The sequence below is a fragment of the Schistocerca cancellata genome, chromosome 10, assembly GCF_023864275.1.
Source record: "Schistocerca cancellata isolate TAMUIC-IGC-003103 chromosome 10, iqSchCanc2.1, whole genome shotgun sequence".
NCBI classification, from domain to species: domain Eukaryota; kingdom Metazoa; phylum Arthropoda; class Insecta; order Orthoptera; family Acrididae; genus Schistocerca; species Schistocerca cancellata.
The window spans coordinates 26,551,112-26,568,695 of record NC_064635.1 but is presented as its reverse complement, the minus strand read 5'-3'; positions in this window follow the sequence as shown (position 1 = coordinate 26,568,695).

Sequence of the window (17,584 nt, the reverse complement as noted above, 5' to 3'; positions counted from 1 at the left end):
CAGAAAGCTTTTTGTGTTATTGAGTGCGGCAGAAGTGAATCGACGAGAATCCGCGGGAAACAACTCAGTATGAACGTGGCTCGCCTAAGGTGAACGTTTTCTGTGCCATTTCAGCCAATAACGTTTTTGGTCCCTTTTTCTTCGAAGGTGCTACTGTAACTGGACTACAGTATCTGGAGATGTTAGAGAATTGGCTGTTCCCTCAGCTCGAACAAGAAGCACAACAATTCATATTTCAGCAGGATGGAGCGCCACCACATTGGCACTTATCTGTCCGTAACTACCTGAACGTCAACTACCCGAGGCGATGGATCGGCCGCCAGGCAACCCGTGACAGAGCACTTCATCACTGGCCTCCAAGAAGCCCCAATCTTACCCCCTGCGATTTTTTCTTATGGGGGCATCTTAAGGATATGGTTTTTCGGCCACCTCTCCCAGCCACCATTGATGATTTGAAACGAGAAATAACAGCAGCTATCCAAACTGTTACGCCTGATATGCTGCAGAGAGTGTGGAACGAGTTGGAGTATCGGGTTGATATTGCTCGAGTGTCTGGAGGGGGCCATATTGAACAGCTCTGAACTTCTTTTTGAGTGAAAAAAAACTTTTTTAAATACTCTTTGTAATGATGTATAACAGAAGGTTATATTATGTTTCTTTCATTAAATACACATTTTTAAAGATGTGGTATTCTTTTTGAATCACCCTGTATAATATAAGAAGGAGAATTGAATCTCACTTCTTATTTATTTATATGAAGATAGTAACTGTTCTCGAAAGAAGAGGTACCATTGAGGACCGTGCAGCTTCTCCTAGAATAAATGATAATTAATTGAAACCTTCAGCCTCCAGCAGGTGTTGTTGATGTACCTCGATGGGGACAGCTGAAAATCTGTGCCCCTACCGGGACTCGAACCCGGGATCTCCCGCTTACATAGCAGACGCTCTGTCCATCTGAGCCACCGAGGAAATAATAGCGCGACTGCAGGGAGTTATCCCTTGCACGCTTCCCGTGAGACCCACATTCCCAACTGTCCACAATCTACATACGTAATTTACCTAATAGCGCGGGAAGCGTGCAAGGGATAAGTCCCTGCAGTCGCGCTATTCATCTGTGTCCTCGGTGGCTCAGATGGATAGAGCGTCTGCCATGGAAGCAGGAGATCCTGTCGGGGCACACATTTTCAGCGGTCCCCATAGAGGTATATCAACAACACCTGTCGGCAGCTGAGGGTTTCAATTAATTATCTTATTTATGCGGTGGAGCGAATGAGGAACGAGGGGTTAATTTTCAGTAGCTTTATATGCAGACTAAAAGGAGGCGAAGTCTGAGCCAATTTGGAGGAAGAAGGGACACGGATTCAAAGCACAGACTAGCTGGACCCTGAGTAATAATACTTAACGGCGACAGAATTTCAGTAAGCAACATTTATTATATATAAAAGGAGTGTCCAGATGGAAATTAATGTTTGGTGCATGAGGTGAAGTATAACAAACCAGCACGCAGCCCAAGCCAACTAGAAACACTTCAACACAACTAAAAAAGGCCACACACGTTTCATTTGTAAGTAGGCTATGTAAGTAGGCTGTTTAGGTTTTCTTATTGGTAACGCCGCCGTCACGTAGCGCTCTCTGTATGAAAATCACTGGCTGTGCTGTGTGCAGTCTGTGGCTAGTTTGCATTGTTGTCTGCCATTGTAGTGTTGGACAGCGGCAGCTGGATGTGAACAGCGCGTAGCGTTGCGCAGTTGGAGGTGAGCCGCCAGCAGTGGTGGATGTGGGGAGAGAAATGGCGGAGATTTGAAATTTGTAAGACTGGATGGCATATAGATTATGATTATTAAGGTAAATACATTGTTTGTTCTCTATTAAAATCTTTCATTTGCCAACTATGCCTATCAGTAGTTAGTGCCTTCCGTAGTTTGAATCTTTTATTTAGCTGGCAGTAGTGGCGCTCGATATATTGCAGTAGTTCGAGTAACGAAGATTTTTGGTAAGGTAAGTGATTTGTGAAAGGTACAGGTTAATGTTAGTCAGGGCCATTTCTTTATAGGGATTTCTGAAAGTCAGATTGCGTTGCGCTAAAAAATATTGTGTGTCAGTTTAAGCACAGTCCTGTATAAATTTTCAAAGGGGACGTTTCACATCGGATATCTCTTCGAGTCGATTCAAACACTTCGTTAACTCCAGGTCGCAGTGGGAGGTGTCCGCCACTCGACCGTGTCTTCACCCCACTCCAAGTGCGATGCAACTCCCAATAAGCGACCTACAATTTCATCCAAAAGCTCACCAATTATGTAGTTTTAGGAAGAGAGTCAAGAAGGCACAATAAAAGAAGTCCACCTACCATAGAATATGAAATATGTCACTTTCCATTTGCATCACATGGTTTAATCCTTATTTAGCAAGCCCAATTACATCACAGTAGTCTTGGGGGATGCAGAACACAGGGATTAATTTCGGTAGTGTATTAGTTTCTCAAGACAGGCTTTTGGCGCCCGTAGGGATTGGTCGAGGTATGTTTCTGATGCGGAAATACTGCAAGAACCCCATGTTCCACTCGCGGGCGCGGAGTTACGTCAGCAGTTTCGTGAAACAATACGTCACCCTCTGAGAGATTCGAAACCTTGCTTGGTGAAAGAAGGGCGAAAATAAATGGGCACTTAGTTTGACTTAGGAGACAACACTCAATAACTTCCAAGAAAATGACAGTCAAAAATTTTGAGAGCACCGCGTAAGTTCGTGCATATGACATTACACAAAGCGTGTCGGTAGCTTAATAACTCATCATCATCATCATCATCATCATCATTTAAGACTGATTGTGCCTATCAGCGTTCAGTCTGGAGCATAGCCCCCCTTATACAGTTCCTCCATGATCCCCTATTCAGTGCTAACATTGGTGCCTCTTCTGATGTTAAACCTATTACTTCAAAATCATTCTTAACCGAATCCAGGTACCTTCTCCTCGGTCTGCCCCGACTCCTCCTACCCTCTACTGCCGAATCCATGAGTCTCTTGGGTAACCTTGCTTCTCCCATGCGTGTAACATGACCCCACCATCTCAGCCTGTTCGCCCTGACTGCTACATCTATAGAGTTCATTCCCAGTTTTTCTTTGATTTCCTCATTGTGGACACCCTCCTGCCATTGTTCCCATCTACTAGTACCTGCAATCATCCTAGCTACTTTCATATCCGTAACCTCAACCTTGTTGATAAGGTAACATGAATCCACCCAGCTTTCGCTCCCATACAACAAAGTTGGTCGAAAAATTGAATGGTGCACAGATAACTTAGTCTTGGTACTGACTTCCTTCTCGCAGAAGAGAGTAGATCGTAGCTGAGCGCACACTGCATTAGCTTTGCTACGCCTCGCTTCCAGTTCTTTCACTATGTTGCCATCCTGTGAGAATATGCATCCTAAGTATTTGAAACTGTCCACCTGTTCTAACTTTGTTCCTCCTATTTGGCACTCAATACGTTTATATTTCTTTCCCACTGACATTACTTTCGTTTTGGAGATGCTAATCTTCATACCATAGTCCTTACATTTCTGATCTAGCTCTGAAATATTACTTTGCAAACTTTCAATCGAATCTGCCATCACAACTAAGTCATCCGCATATGCAAGACTGCTTATTTTGTATTCACATATCTTAATAACTAACAATACAATTTCGAAACTTTGCGCTACATGTTCAAATCCGCTCTTGTGCTGCAACTTATTTTCCCTTTTTTGTCACGAAAGGGTTGTGAAATCAAGGAAATCAATATTTTTCTGACATCGAGAAATGCAGTGGAATTGTTTAATTACTTTTTATCATCCGAATTAAAAAATTGAAGCCTCACCAGTAACATGCGAAGTAATATATTCCACAGTTACATAAATAATTTTTTTTTAACCTGACTGGTATGATACGGCCCGCCACGAATTCCAGGAATTCCAGCCTTTTCATCGCGGAGTGGCACTTTCGACCTACGACCTCAGTTATTTTCTGGGTGTGTTCCAGTCTCTATCTTTAACTGCAGTTTTTACCGTCTACTTTTGCATCTATTACCATGGAAGTTAATCCGTTAACAGACGTCCTATCATTCTGTCCCTTCTCCTTGACAGTGTTTTCCACAAATTCCTTTCGTCTCCGATTCTGCGCAGAACCTCCTCATTACTTACGTTATCAGTCCACCTAATTCTCAACATTCGCCTACTTACATACGTTCTCAGAAATTTTTTTCCTAAATTTAGGTCTATGTTGCATTCTCTTGACTTCACTTGACCGGGTATGCTCCCTTTGTCAGTGATAGTCTGCTTTTTAAGCCTTCTTTGCTCCATTCACCATGGGTTATTTTGCTGCCTTAGTCTCCTTCGTGATTCCCACTTATGAGGTCAAGTTTCTCGCTGTTCTCATTTCTGCTACTTTTCATTACATTTTTTTTCTGATTTACTTTCGATACTCATTACACTGTTCCTTCCATTCAACAACTCCCGTAATTCTCCTTCACTTTAGTGAGGGTAGCAATATCATTAACGAATCTTATCATTGATATCCTTTCACCTTGAACTGTAATTCCACTCTTGAAGCTTCCTTTTATTTCCGTCATTGCTTCTTCGATGTACAGATTGAATCCTAGGGGCGAACTACTACATCCCTGAATGAGATTTTCACTCTGCAGCGGAGTGTGCGCTGATATGAAACTTCCTGGCAGATTAAAACTGTGTGCCCGACCGACACTCGAACTCGGGACCTTTGCCTTTCGCGGGCAAGTGCTCTACCATCAGAGCCACCGAAGAACGACTCACGCCCGGTACTCACAACTTTACTTCTGCCAGTACCTCGTCTCCTACCTTCCAAACTTTACAGAAGCTCTCCTGCGAACCTTGCAGAACTAGCACTCCTGAAAGAAAGGATATTGCGGAGACATGGCTTAGCCACAGCCTGGGGGATGTTTCCAGAATGAGATTTTCACTCTGCAGCGGAGTGTGCGCTGATATGAAACTTCCTGGCAGATTAAAACTGTGTGCCCGACCGAGACTCGAACTCGGAACCTTTGCCTTTCGCGGGCAAGTGCTCTACCATCTGAGCTAGCGAAGCACGACTCACGCCCGGTACTCACAGCTTTACTTCTGCCAGTACCTCGTCTCCTACCTTCCAAACTTTACAGAAGCTCTCCTGCGAACCTTGCAGAACCTGCAACATCCCTCTTTGACACCATTTTCAATACATCTACATCTACATCACACTCCGCAAGCCACCTAATGGTGTGTGGCGGAGGGTACTTTAGGTACCACTATCTGATCCCTCCAACCCTGCTCCACTCGCGAATAGTGCGTGGGAAGAATGATTGTCGGTAAGCGTCTGTATTGGCTCCAATTTCTCGAATTTTCTCCTCGTGGACAATACGCGAGATGTATGTGTGGGGAAGTAGTATGTTGTTTGACTCCTCCTGAAAAGTGCTGTCTCGAAATTTGAACAGTAAATCTCTCCGTGATGGACAATGTCTCTCTTGTAACGTGTAGCGTTGCTCTTGGGGAACGAAAATAAAAAGAACTGTTACTTTTTTTTTTAATGTCGAAAAAGTGAATATTTTGGTGGGCCACTTGGCAACAGAATCAGGGATTGATTACACTATTATAATAACATACGTTGAGCATTAAATACCTGAATAAGAGCAGCATATTGATATATATATATTTGAAATCGTTCGGAAGAAACATTATCATTTTTGTGCATTTTTATAGTCGCGATGTAGTCATGCCCGGATCAACACTAAGGGACCAGAAGATTTATAGACTTTAAAAGAAATGCAACACTACACAATTAAAAAAAAGGAGTTGGTTCAGAAATAATAGGAAAACGATAATGTTCCTTCTGCCTCATGCTGCATTCGGCCCATCAGCGTGATCGTATTTCTGGTGATGAAGTAACACAAAAATAATTAACATACAGGTAAATAAGGAGATGGAATCATCAAGGTTAATTTACGAAAATAAGCACACTTATCTTTAACACACGTTTTTTAATGCTACGTACCTTTTCATATTAAATTACAATAGATGACCATTGTGGTTAGATACTTTATACATAAGTCAAAATGTCCTCTTGACTCTGTCTGTTCGATATCAGTTACAAGAAACTACATGTTTTCTGATTGGAAAAAATAACAATTAGCATATTCACTCAATACTTTCACTTAGAATATAAAATACAGTTGCGGAACGCAGCAAGTCCGCGTCCGCCTCTCATGGAATACAAACAGTAAAAGGTGAGGCGCCAAAAGCCTCATTTGTCTTGAAACAACAGAGTTCTTTTTTACACCATTAATCGATACATGTACATAGAGATTTACTGGCACCGCGCAAGAACGGCAAAGATACAGAATAATAGATTCTATCACTGCTATGCGATGGTTCATTTCTTTTACTTTACAATTGTTCGATAACTTTAGGCCATCAGGCGTTTACTATTGAGCGTATATTAATGTTTGTGAGGCGAAAATTACTAATATTACACTATAATTGTTATTTTTTCCAATCAGAAAACATGTAGTTTCTTGTAACTGATATCGAACAGACAGAGTCAAGAGGACATTTTGACTTATGTATAAAGTATCTAACCACAATGGTCATCTATTGTAATTTAATATAAAAAGGTACGTAGCATTAAAAAACGTGTGTTAAAGATAAGTGTGCTTATTTTCGTAAATTAACCTTGATGATTCCATCTCCTTATTTACCTGTATGATAATTATTTTTGTGTTACTTCATCACCAGAAATACGATCACGCTGATGGGCCGAATGCAGCATGAAGCAGAAGGAACATTATCGTTTTCCTATTATTTCTGAACCAACTCCTTTTTTTTAATTGTGTAGTGTTGCATTTCTTTTAAAGTCTATAAATCTTCTGGTCCCTTAGTGTTGATCCGGGCATGACTACATCGCGACTATAAAAATGCACAAAAATGATAATGTTTCTTCCGAACGATTTCAAATATATATACATCAATATGCTGCTCTTATTCAGGTATTTAATGCTCAACGTATGTTATTATAATAGTGTAATCAATCCCTGATTCTGTTGCCAAGTGGCCCACCAAAATATTCATTTTTTTCGACATTTTTCAAAAAAAAAAATAAAATAAAATAACAATTCTTTTTCTTTTCGTCCCCCAAGAGCAACGCTACACTTGGCGCCCGAACAGGGACTTGATCAAAAATCATTTCATGTATGTGTTTAAAAATTTTTCAGTGCTTGTTCTAATAATTGTTTCATTTTTTCATGTGGAGGCAATTCAACCGAGAAAGAGAAGTGGGAAAACCTTTTAATTAATTCAGAATAACGATTGATGAAATTACCAAAAAACGCGAGTATTCATCTGTATCACCATCAAGACAGCCATAGTAAGTGAAATTTTTATACGCAGGAGCCAAGCTTTCGTAGTGACGTAGCATCTTTCGAGTTGATCAGAACGTAAACCTGTCTTTCCTTGCCTTGAAACAGCTTTACTTCAATTTGTCCATAGTCCATTCTTATGTAGTTAAATTCAGTGAAAGTGTACCATTGTTGTCAGTGCATAAAAAAATTACGATATGGCGGATAACAACGCTCAAAACTGGTAAAACGTGTGATATTTCATTTGTTTGTAAATAGTAGGAACCATCTTGTCTTCTTGGCGTAAATGAACGTCAGTTGTTACCCAGAGTTTAAATTTCATCTTAGGTCCCAGTAAGCCATAGCACTACGTCACAGACAAACGACTGACGGCAGTGACAAACAATATCTGTAGCATTTTGACGTTTGACAAATAATTCATGAACATGGCTGACGGTAAACAGCGGACACAAACAAAACCAGACGACAGCGGTGATGCGAATGGACCTCACTATCCATTACGATCACGCGCGATAGGTACACGAGCGGAGGCAGAAACAGCCTCGACCGAAGTTTTAGAAGCTGGTCCTAGCGTGCAAACTATTCCCGCTTTTGAAAAAAATGACTTGGCTGCAATGATCGAAGCAATAATGGAACGCAAGTTCGAAAGCCAAAAACAGGAAAGATTAGATGAAAAGGCCCGCGAAGAAAAAGACAAGGTCGAAAGACGGCATAATAAAAATCAGGTCCTTACAAATCTGTGTAACTCAGTAAAAGCAGATATAAATTCAGTAAAAACAGAAATAGATTCGGTAAAAACAGAAATAAATTCGGTAAAAACAGAAATAAATTCGGTAAAAACAGACATAAATTCAGTAAAAACAGACATAAATTCAGTAAAAACAGATCTGCAAACGGAGATAAATGACCTAAATACACGGTTAAATTCGGTAAAGGCCGAACTAAAGGCAGACATAACATCTGATTTAAATACCCTGTTGGGTAATGTTCAAAGCCAAATCAGTAGTCAGATCACGACCATGAGGCTAGAAATTGACACACAAGTAGAGTCAAAAATAGGTGATATTTCAAAACGATTAGATGAAAAAATCGAAGCAGCCAAGGGAGAGATAACTTCAAAAGTGATGGAATATCAAAAACAAGCTGCGACCTTAAAAGAAGATTATACTGCAATCTCTGATGAGGTCAAAGGAGTTAAAACCGCAGTAGACACGATCGAGAATGTTGTTGATGATCTTTCCAAACAGATCGAGACTCTTAATGTAGAGGATCAAATAAAGAATACTGTTAAGGCACATGCTGAAGCATTGTCTGACCACTACCAAGAATGGATTAAAAACAAAGACGGATTCATAGAAAACAAGGTCAAGAACGAACTCAGGGAAACTGTCAAAAACGTGACCTTTGAAATATTGGCGGCCCCTGGAAAAACAGGAGACACGGTGATGTCAGAATTAGGCCAGATAAGACGAACGTTAGCTCAATATTTACCTGAATGGCGTCAACAGATAGTTGATGAAGTTCGTACACTAAAATGTCAAGTTGAAAATTCCCCACCTCCCGTGTCAGGAGACTGGAATAATTCACCACGAAGTAATGAACAACAGCAGGTACATTACCGTTCACCATTTGATAACGCTCAAACTCATAGTTCTATAAAAGCACAAGTTAACCAGAGTACCAGCCCACCCACTTTCGTCAGTTTGATGCAGGAGGAAAGCGTGATCAAACATCGTATTTTTCCGACCTTTCATCCACACAAAAGAGAAATTCATCCTATAGTGTTCCTCCGAAATTTTTCAGGAATTTTCCCGAATAGCTGGAGTGACCGCCAGCGAATTCAATTCGTTAGTGGATTTATCGTAGGCGATGCTGCCTTATGGGGAACCGAAATGGTCGACTCTTGTAAGAGTTACAAAGAGTTTGAACAGATGTTTTTAGCTAAATTCTGGAGTTCTGGTGTGCAGCAGCGCCTGAGAAAAGAGGTTTACAACGCCGAAGTGTTTAACAGCAAGCGCGGTAGTTTGAGAAGGTATTTTGAAAAGTATTTAGCGAAAATCAAGTTCTGGGATTCGCCGATCACCGCCAAAGACGTTATTATGATTCTAAAAACTAAGCTACCTATTGCGATTAGAGAAAAATTAGTAAACGTGTCTGAGGACGATACGGACACTTTCCTATCTGTGTTAGACTCGTTAGATCTGATTTACGAGGACGCTAGAGTTGATGTTGGCAACGCTCACTTCAGTGCAGGCGGCCAGCACAATACAGAATATGCAGGCAACAATGGTGGCCGAGCGAAAGCGCGTCACAGCGACAGCCAGTACCAACCCCACAACGGTTTCAAAAATAAACACACTACGTACTCCAACAGCAAATACAAAAATAAGTACAATAACGGCCAGAGATACAATCCAATATATAATTCGTCACCACCTCAGTACGAAAATGCACATTATAACACACAGCCCCAGCAATATGGAAACACGCAACCGATCAACGGTAATTATCAAAACGATCAGTCTTACGATTCAAATCGTCAGTGGAAAAGAAATAAATGGCATAATCAAGGTGGAGACCAACGTACACCTTTCAGTAACGGTTACAATCAACACAAGCCACAGCAAAATACCTTTCAGCCACAAAATATACACTTCACGCAACAAGCGAATGGACCTTTGGGAAGTCTGAAGCCTAAACGCCCGCATAATACGCAAATTTATTATGCGCAAGCGAATACGCCAGGACAACAAGATCCATTTCCAACCGAGTTCGTACCACAAAACCAACACCAGTTCCAGACGGAAGAAACTTTAAGAAATATAAATCAGCAGGAAAGTAAGCGTCGAGCGGAAAATTAAAAGCAGCACCTTTGAGCCTCCTAGAGGATGCTGCAGGTTTGAATGGGGGCACCCTGTCCCTTAGTCCACACGAAATTAAAGCAATTAGGTATGACAAAGAGACAAACTTACGGGATGATCTAGTAGCAGACACTGAGACGAAAGACAATGATGACGTATGGGACGAACAAGTTCAAGCTTCCATAAGAGTATCAATTGCCAACATACCAGTAACAGCCATTGTAGATACAGGAGCTAATATAAATGTCTTATCTTTATGTTTATTTAAGCAAATATCCTCTGTATGCAAAGTTTTATCATTTCCAATTCAAGGTTGCACCGTATCGGGAGCAATTGGTCCACTAACACAACGTGTAAATCTTCAGACTCAGCTTCAAATCCAGATAGAGTCTATTTCAGTAACGTGCATTTTTCTTATTGTTAAAAACTTATCAGTGCCATGTATCCTGGGTATGGAATTCTTGAGGCATACGAAAGCTAAAATTGACATCGAGTGTGGAATCTGTACGCTAGTAGCGAGCCAGCAACAAGTAACTGTAAATTTGTTAAGAAGTAAGGTGAAGACAAACTTTGGGGTGCTTCGGATAGCAGTACGGCCATGGACTAAAAGACAACAGTACAGTCAGACAGAAGACGTGACAGATCCTGAAAGTGTTAATGACGATGAGTGTAAAGACCTAATTCCCGGTCAGAATGAATTATACGGTAAAGCTAGTGAGTCCACTGAATTATCCAAACAACAGAAGAATGAGCTTTACAATTTGTTAACAGATTACGTTCAAGTATTTTCTAAGAAACCTGGACTAATAAAAGGCTTTCAATATCGAATGGATGTCCTGCCCCATTCAACCTACTGTAGAACAAGCTATTCCATTCCATATGCGAGACGAGAAGCTGTCAAGTGCGAGATCAGGAAAATGTTACGCTGGAATGTGATAGAAGTATCTCATTCACCTTATTCGAGTATTGTCTGTACTAAAATCAGATGGTAGCGTAAGGCTAGTCCTAGATGCAAGATTAATCAATAAAATTATAGTACCCATAAGAACGAGACCAGAGGCTCTTGAAGAGCATCTGCAGAAGTTTCTTGGAGTTAGTTATTAGTCAGGACTAACTTCATCCCTGTTGTTAAAGAGGAATCGTAAGTGGCAACACATTTATGAAGGTCCCTTTGTGATAATGAGGAAACCACACATTTGTTATCTGACCCTGCCACGAATAAAATCAAAGGATTGTTCCACCATCATGATTTAAGAAAATTTTATAACGCCAGGAATTAAGTTAATTTAAGCTGTAAGAAAATTCTAAGGTATTGGAGATCAGGATTAACCAATGAGTAACAAGAATTGAACTGAACTGAACTGACTACGGACGTTAACCGGTGCTAAAAGGAAACCTTATGTATCAAAACAACGTGTCTGGAAAATAAAATACAGAATAAGTTGTAGACAAGTATTAACGTGAATAATCTTTATGTAAACAGGAGGACATGTCCTAGAGGCGATTTTCAATTTTAGTTATAAGTTAGTATGTAAGAAAAATGATGTACTCGAGAGGTATTAATTAGCCCCGAGGTACTAAAATGAGGAAAGAGGAAGGAGCGAATTATGCACTTCTCTCGGTACATAGTAATTTGAAAATGAGCAGGAAGGAGCGAATAATGCACTTCTCTCACTAAATAGTAATATGAAAATGATGATTATATGTGCTTAGTATTTGTAAGTGAAATTTAATCGAGGACAAGTTAATGACCTGTTTTTAAAAGGAAATACTTAAACGTCCAGACAAAAGAGGAAAGTTATGTGAAAAGATTCGATTCCATGAGGTTATTCCCTATTTTCAAATGTGACGTAAATAAGTAACCACCTGTTAGCGCAAAACAGTCGGTAGATTTAACTTGTAACTTCCAGCACAGTGCTGTGCCAGCGATGAAATAACATCTCTTTGAAGTAAACAGATACCTAGGATTAAGCATGAACAGATTGATAACGCAGTGCAATTGTTCTAAAAAAGGCCTGACGTTAACCTTAAGTAAAAGCGTGATGGAATAAAAAGGAAGTTTATTATATAACGCAAAGTAAGATGAGTCCAGACTATAAACAAGCTGAGTAGAAGAACATATGAGTAACATGATTTATTATGCCAACTTCACGGTACTATTGAGCATTAGCGATACTGCAAATTCACAAGCTAGCAGCAAATAGAATAAGAATCTCGCCCAAGCTTCACAGGTCGCGACAGCAGCAAACAACAACACTCTAGTGAGAGGCTTATATATACGTGCGTAATGCATAAACTTGACTTAGTCTAAGAAATGAGCAAAGAGTAGTAAGCAAGCTGCAGCAAGATACATATTAGATATACATGCTTGAAGTGATAGATTTTATTTTAAGTGCGCACTGCAATATTTATTGTTTTCTCTGTGATTATGTGATTATTGAATCCCTTTCCTAAGTGCAAATCCTTTAAGATCCTTGATCCTATCCACTCCTCAGGATCAACTTGTAAAGATGCACGTGTGCTTAGGAAGTGAGGCACTACATATAAAAATGAGTAGGTTCGCGACGCGCATATTGCTTTTGTAATGCGCAATGTAAATTAAATTTTCGATCTGGTTGAGGAGTAATTTAAATTCTGTCGACGATCTGTGAGTAGGCCCGCTTTACCCACTTTTCTTTTACGACTGTTTGTATTTCTACACGAAATCCCGAGGCGGAATTGCTATTTTCAAATCTGTCCTCGAACTTTCTTTAAAGACAAGCACATTCGAGAGAAACTTTGACATAAATGAAGCTCCCCTCACAAGTCACTAAATAAGACGAGCAATTTAAAAAAAAATGCATTGGGCCTACAAAATGAATAAGCAAGCGTGATAAAGATTACTATGAATGAAATTAATTTGTAAAGGAGATTGGAATGGATTTGGTCAAAGAAAAAGGACTTATAATAGCCTACCTGTGACCGTAGGCGTAAATAAAAAAAAAAGACTAATTATGAAACAATTGTTCTGATTCAAAGTGGTCAATTAGATTAATTCTCGATTTAAATGAACTCTTGTAAATATTAGTATGTAAATCAACTTGTAAACACCGTGTGATGTTATGAAGCGAGAATTTCTTTTAATACACCGTTCACGCAGACGCTCACCACAGTGCAAGTGAAGTTTTAAAGTTCGACGATTTTCAGTGGCAGTATTCTACTGCACCATATGTGTAAAAAAATTCATTGATGTGTGCAGTGTGTAATAATCAGTGTCATTCCACACGTGCAGTTGCAGCGGTAGCTACCACTTACCTGTGAATCCGTAACTGGTTAGTGGACAGGAAGTGATATGAGGCAGTTTCGGTGGCAGAAGCTCCCTCCAGCAATCTAAAAAGCACAAAGCCACGATCCGCCGAACAAAAGCGACGCACGGCACCTCAAGCGCGAAATCAACGCTCTGCAAGCAAGCTCCGGTCACGTGCGCGCGCACAGACTGAATTTCAAGATTGCTCGCAACAGTGGAGGCGAACAGCCACCATGTGACGAAATAATGTGAACGTTCAACCGCCAACAGTAGTTGCTGTGCGCTACATTCTGTAGCAAAAACATTCACACCCAGTACTGAAAGCATTTTGTATGTATCATAAACCTTCTGAGAGACTCTAATATAGAGAAGTTAGCGTAATTAGTATAATGATTGATTGTACACAGAGATAAGTCACAAGGTCACATCTGAACACTGTTGAAATGTAAACTTTAACGAAAGGTCACGATACGAATGAAAATAAGCACACGAAAATACGTCAAAGGATCCGATCCTTCCTAAATCCCATCCCATATGTATATAAAATTAGTTTTGTAAGCTATTCTAATATAAGATATTTTATCTGTTTCATATGTGAAATAATTCGGAGAGCCACACTCGAGCCCTGAAAGTGAAAGATATGGACTTCCTTGTCGAAATCATCACCAGTGGCCGCTCTACAATCCAAGTCTATCATAAATAGTGTATGTGCGACGAAAATAAATGTATAATTAAGTGCGACAACGGACAAGGCAGTCAATCGACAAGACGATGACAATAAAATGGATACAGTCAAAACAGAAAGTTGTGTACCAGTTGTGATAGTCAAATTACTTTTGCAACGTTGAAAAATGAAGTGTGACACTATTTCCTTATAAAGTTTGTAAATATGTGTACTTATAGCCTTAATTTTAAGAATCATCAAGAAAGACTGAATCCATGCAAACACTGATAGACACATAGAAAAAATTCATAATGATCCATCGTCAGTAATTACAAATTGAAGCGTTAATTCTTTTATTATGAAATGAATGTAAAATGAAATTTTTAATAACCTGTATGTTACACCCGAAAATTACAAATATTCCAATGGGCATGAGGATGAAAGTAATACCTTCGGTATTCCTTCCCTCCTCATGGGAGGCAGTGTAATATTAGTAATTTTCGCCTCACAAACATTAATATACGCTCAATAGTAAACGCCTGATGGCCTAAAGTTATCGAACAATTGTAAAGTAAAAGAAATGAACCATCGCATAGCAGTGATAGAATCTATTATTCTGTATCTTTGCCGTTCTTGCGCGGTGCCAGTAAATCTCTATGTACATGTATCGATTAATGGTGTAAAAAAGAACTCTGTTGTTTCAAGACAAATGAGGCTTTTGGCGCCTCACCTTTTACTGTTTGTATTCCATGAGAGGCGGACGCGGACTTGCTGCGTTCCGCAACTGTATTTTATATTCTAAGTGAAAGTATTGAGTGAATATGCTAATTGTTATTTTTTCCAATCAGAAAACATGTAGTTTCTTGTAACTGATATCGAACAGACAGAGTCAAGAGGACATTTTGACTTATGTATAAAGTATCTAACCACAATGGTCATCTATTGTAATTTAATATAAAAAGGTACGTAGCATTAAAAAACGTGTGTTAAAGATAAGTGTGCTTATTTTCGTAAATTAACCTTGATGATTCCATCTCCTTATTTACCTGTATGATAATTATTTTTGTGTTACTTCATCACCAGAAATACGATCACGCTGATGGGCCGAATGCAGCATGAGGCAGAAGGAACATTATCGTTTTCCTATTATTTCTGAACCAACTCCTTTTTTTTAATTGTGTAGTGTTGCATTTCTTTTAAAGTCTATAAATCTTCTGGTCCCTTAGTGTTGATCCGGGCATGACTACATCGCGACTATAAAAATGCACAAAAATGATAATGTTTCTTCCGAACGATTTCAAATATATATACATCAATATGCTGCTCTTATTCAGGTATTTAATGCTCAACGTATGTTATTATAATAGTGTAATCAATCCCTGATTCTGTTGCCAAGTGGCCCACCAAAATATTCATTTTTTCGACATTTTTCAAAAAAAAAAAATAAAATAAAATAACAATTCTTTTTCTTTTCGTCCCCCAAGAGCAACGCTACAAACGTCTGCCAGTGGAGTTTGTTTAGCATCTCCGTAACGCTCTCTCACCAGCTAAACGATCCCGTGACGAAACGCGCCGCTCCTCTGTCAGTCCTAACTGATAGGGATCCCAGATAGACGGTCAATACTCCAGAATCGGGCGAATAAGAGCCTTATAAGCCACTTCTTTCGTGGATGAGTTACATTTCCTTAATTCTTCCGATGAATCTGAGTCTGGCGTCTGCTTTTCCCACTGTCTCTTTTATATGGTGTAGTGGGACGAAATTGAAGCGTCACCCATCCACCAGTGTCAGCCCAGTTTGCAGGTGAATATAAGTTTAATTTAGTTTTTGTTTATGTATTTTTGTAATATTTTGTAATGGTTGTGCATTGCCTAAAGTTTTGTATTTTTTTTATGTTTCATGTACGGAGAGGGCGGCGCAACGAACGGAGACAGCATCTTCGCTGCCGCGACCAGAGAGAAAATTACTGGCCACTATACGTCCCGGGTCGACAGCCAAAGAGCAACAGAAGATCCTGGAACGAGTTGTTGCGTCGTGCTTCTAAAAATTGATAAATGAAAACGTGTAATTTTTTTGTACAACAATGATATGATAGGAAGTTTAATCTTATTGAAAATGTTAGTCCTACCTCGTCAAGGCTGAGGTTCACGTCTGTATGTAGGAAGATAATAAAGTGGTGGATGCTATTAAAGTTGAAATACGTGTTCTGAGGATTTATTTATGAAGAATTATGTGAATGAATTAATAATATATTTGACGAGATTATTGAATTTTGACAGTGTTCATCGCGAATCTCAAAGTTTATTTAATGTGGTATTAATATCGATTAAATCAAGATAAAGTGTATCGATATAATTTCTGAGGAGAAACAAACGAAATCTAAATTGAAAAAGTTCACGCAAACCAATTGGCCCGAGTGACGTAATTCTGCGCATACGACTCAAATGATGTTTTACAGTTTCGTTCAAGAACGATTCTGAGACAATTTAAAAAGAATATAAATAATTAATTTTGGAGTGGGTTGTAACTGACGTAGGTGAGCAAGTCTGCACATGGTCATATGTCGAAAGAAAATCATTTATAAGAAACTTACGTCGTTACACTACAATGGCCATTCCACTGAAGGTCACTCTGGATAGTTACGCCTAGATATTTTACGGCAGACGCTGTCTCCAGCTGTTTGTCATCAATACTGCAGCTGTACAGTAGTGGATTTCTTTTCCTGTGTATGCGCAATGTGTTACATTTATTTACGTTTAAGGTCAACTGCCACAGTCTGCACCATTCATCAATTCTCTGCAAGTCATTCTGCAAATTATTACTAGTTTCTGGCGTTGCTACTTTGCTATAAACATCTGCATCATCTGCGAATAGCCTTAAAGAGCATCCGATTTATATATACTGTGAACAGCAACGGTCCTATCACACTTACCTGTGGTACTCCGGCTATTACCTTTACATCTGTCCATTTAGTTCCGTTAAGAGCGGCGTGTTGAGTTCTATCTGCAAGAAAGTGTGGAATCAAATAGCAGGTATGCTCCGATACTCCGTAAGCTCGTATTTTTTTCATTAAATGGTAATGCGGGACTGTGACAAATGCCTTACTGAAATGAAGGACACAGCATCAACCTGAGCGCCGCTGTCCACTGCGCTATGGACCTCATGGAGGAACAGAGCGAGCCGAGTTTCGCAACATCTCTGTTTGCGGAACCCATGTTGATTTTTATGGAGGAGCTGTTCATTTTCCAACAAAAAAAATGGTTCAAATGGCTCTGAGTACTATGGGACTCAACTGCTGTGGTCATAAGTCCCCTAGAGCTTAGAACTACTTAAACCTAACTAACCTAAGGACAGCACACAACACCCAGCCATCACGAGGCAGAGA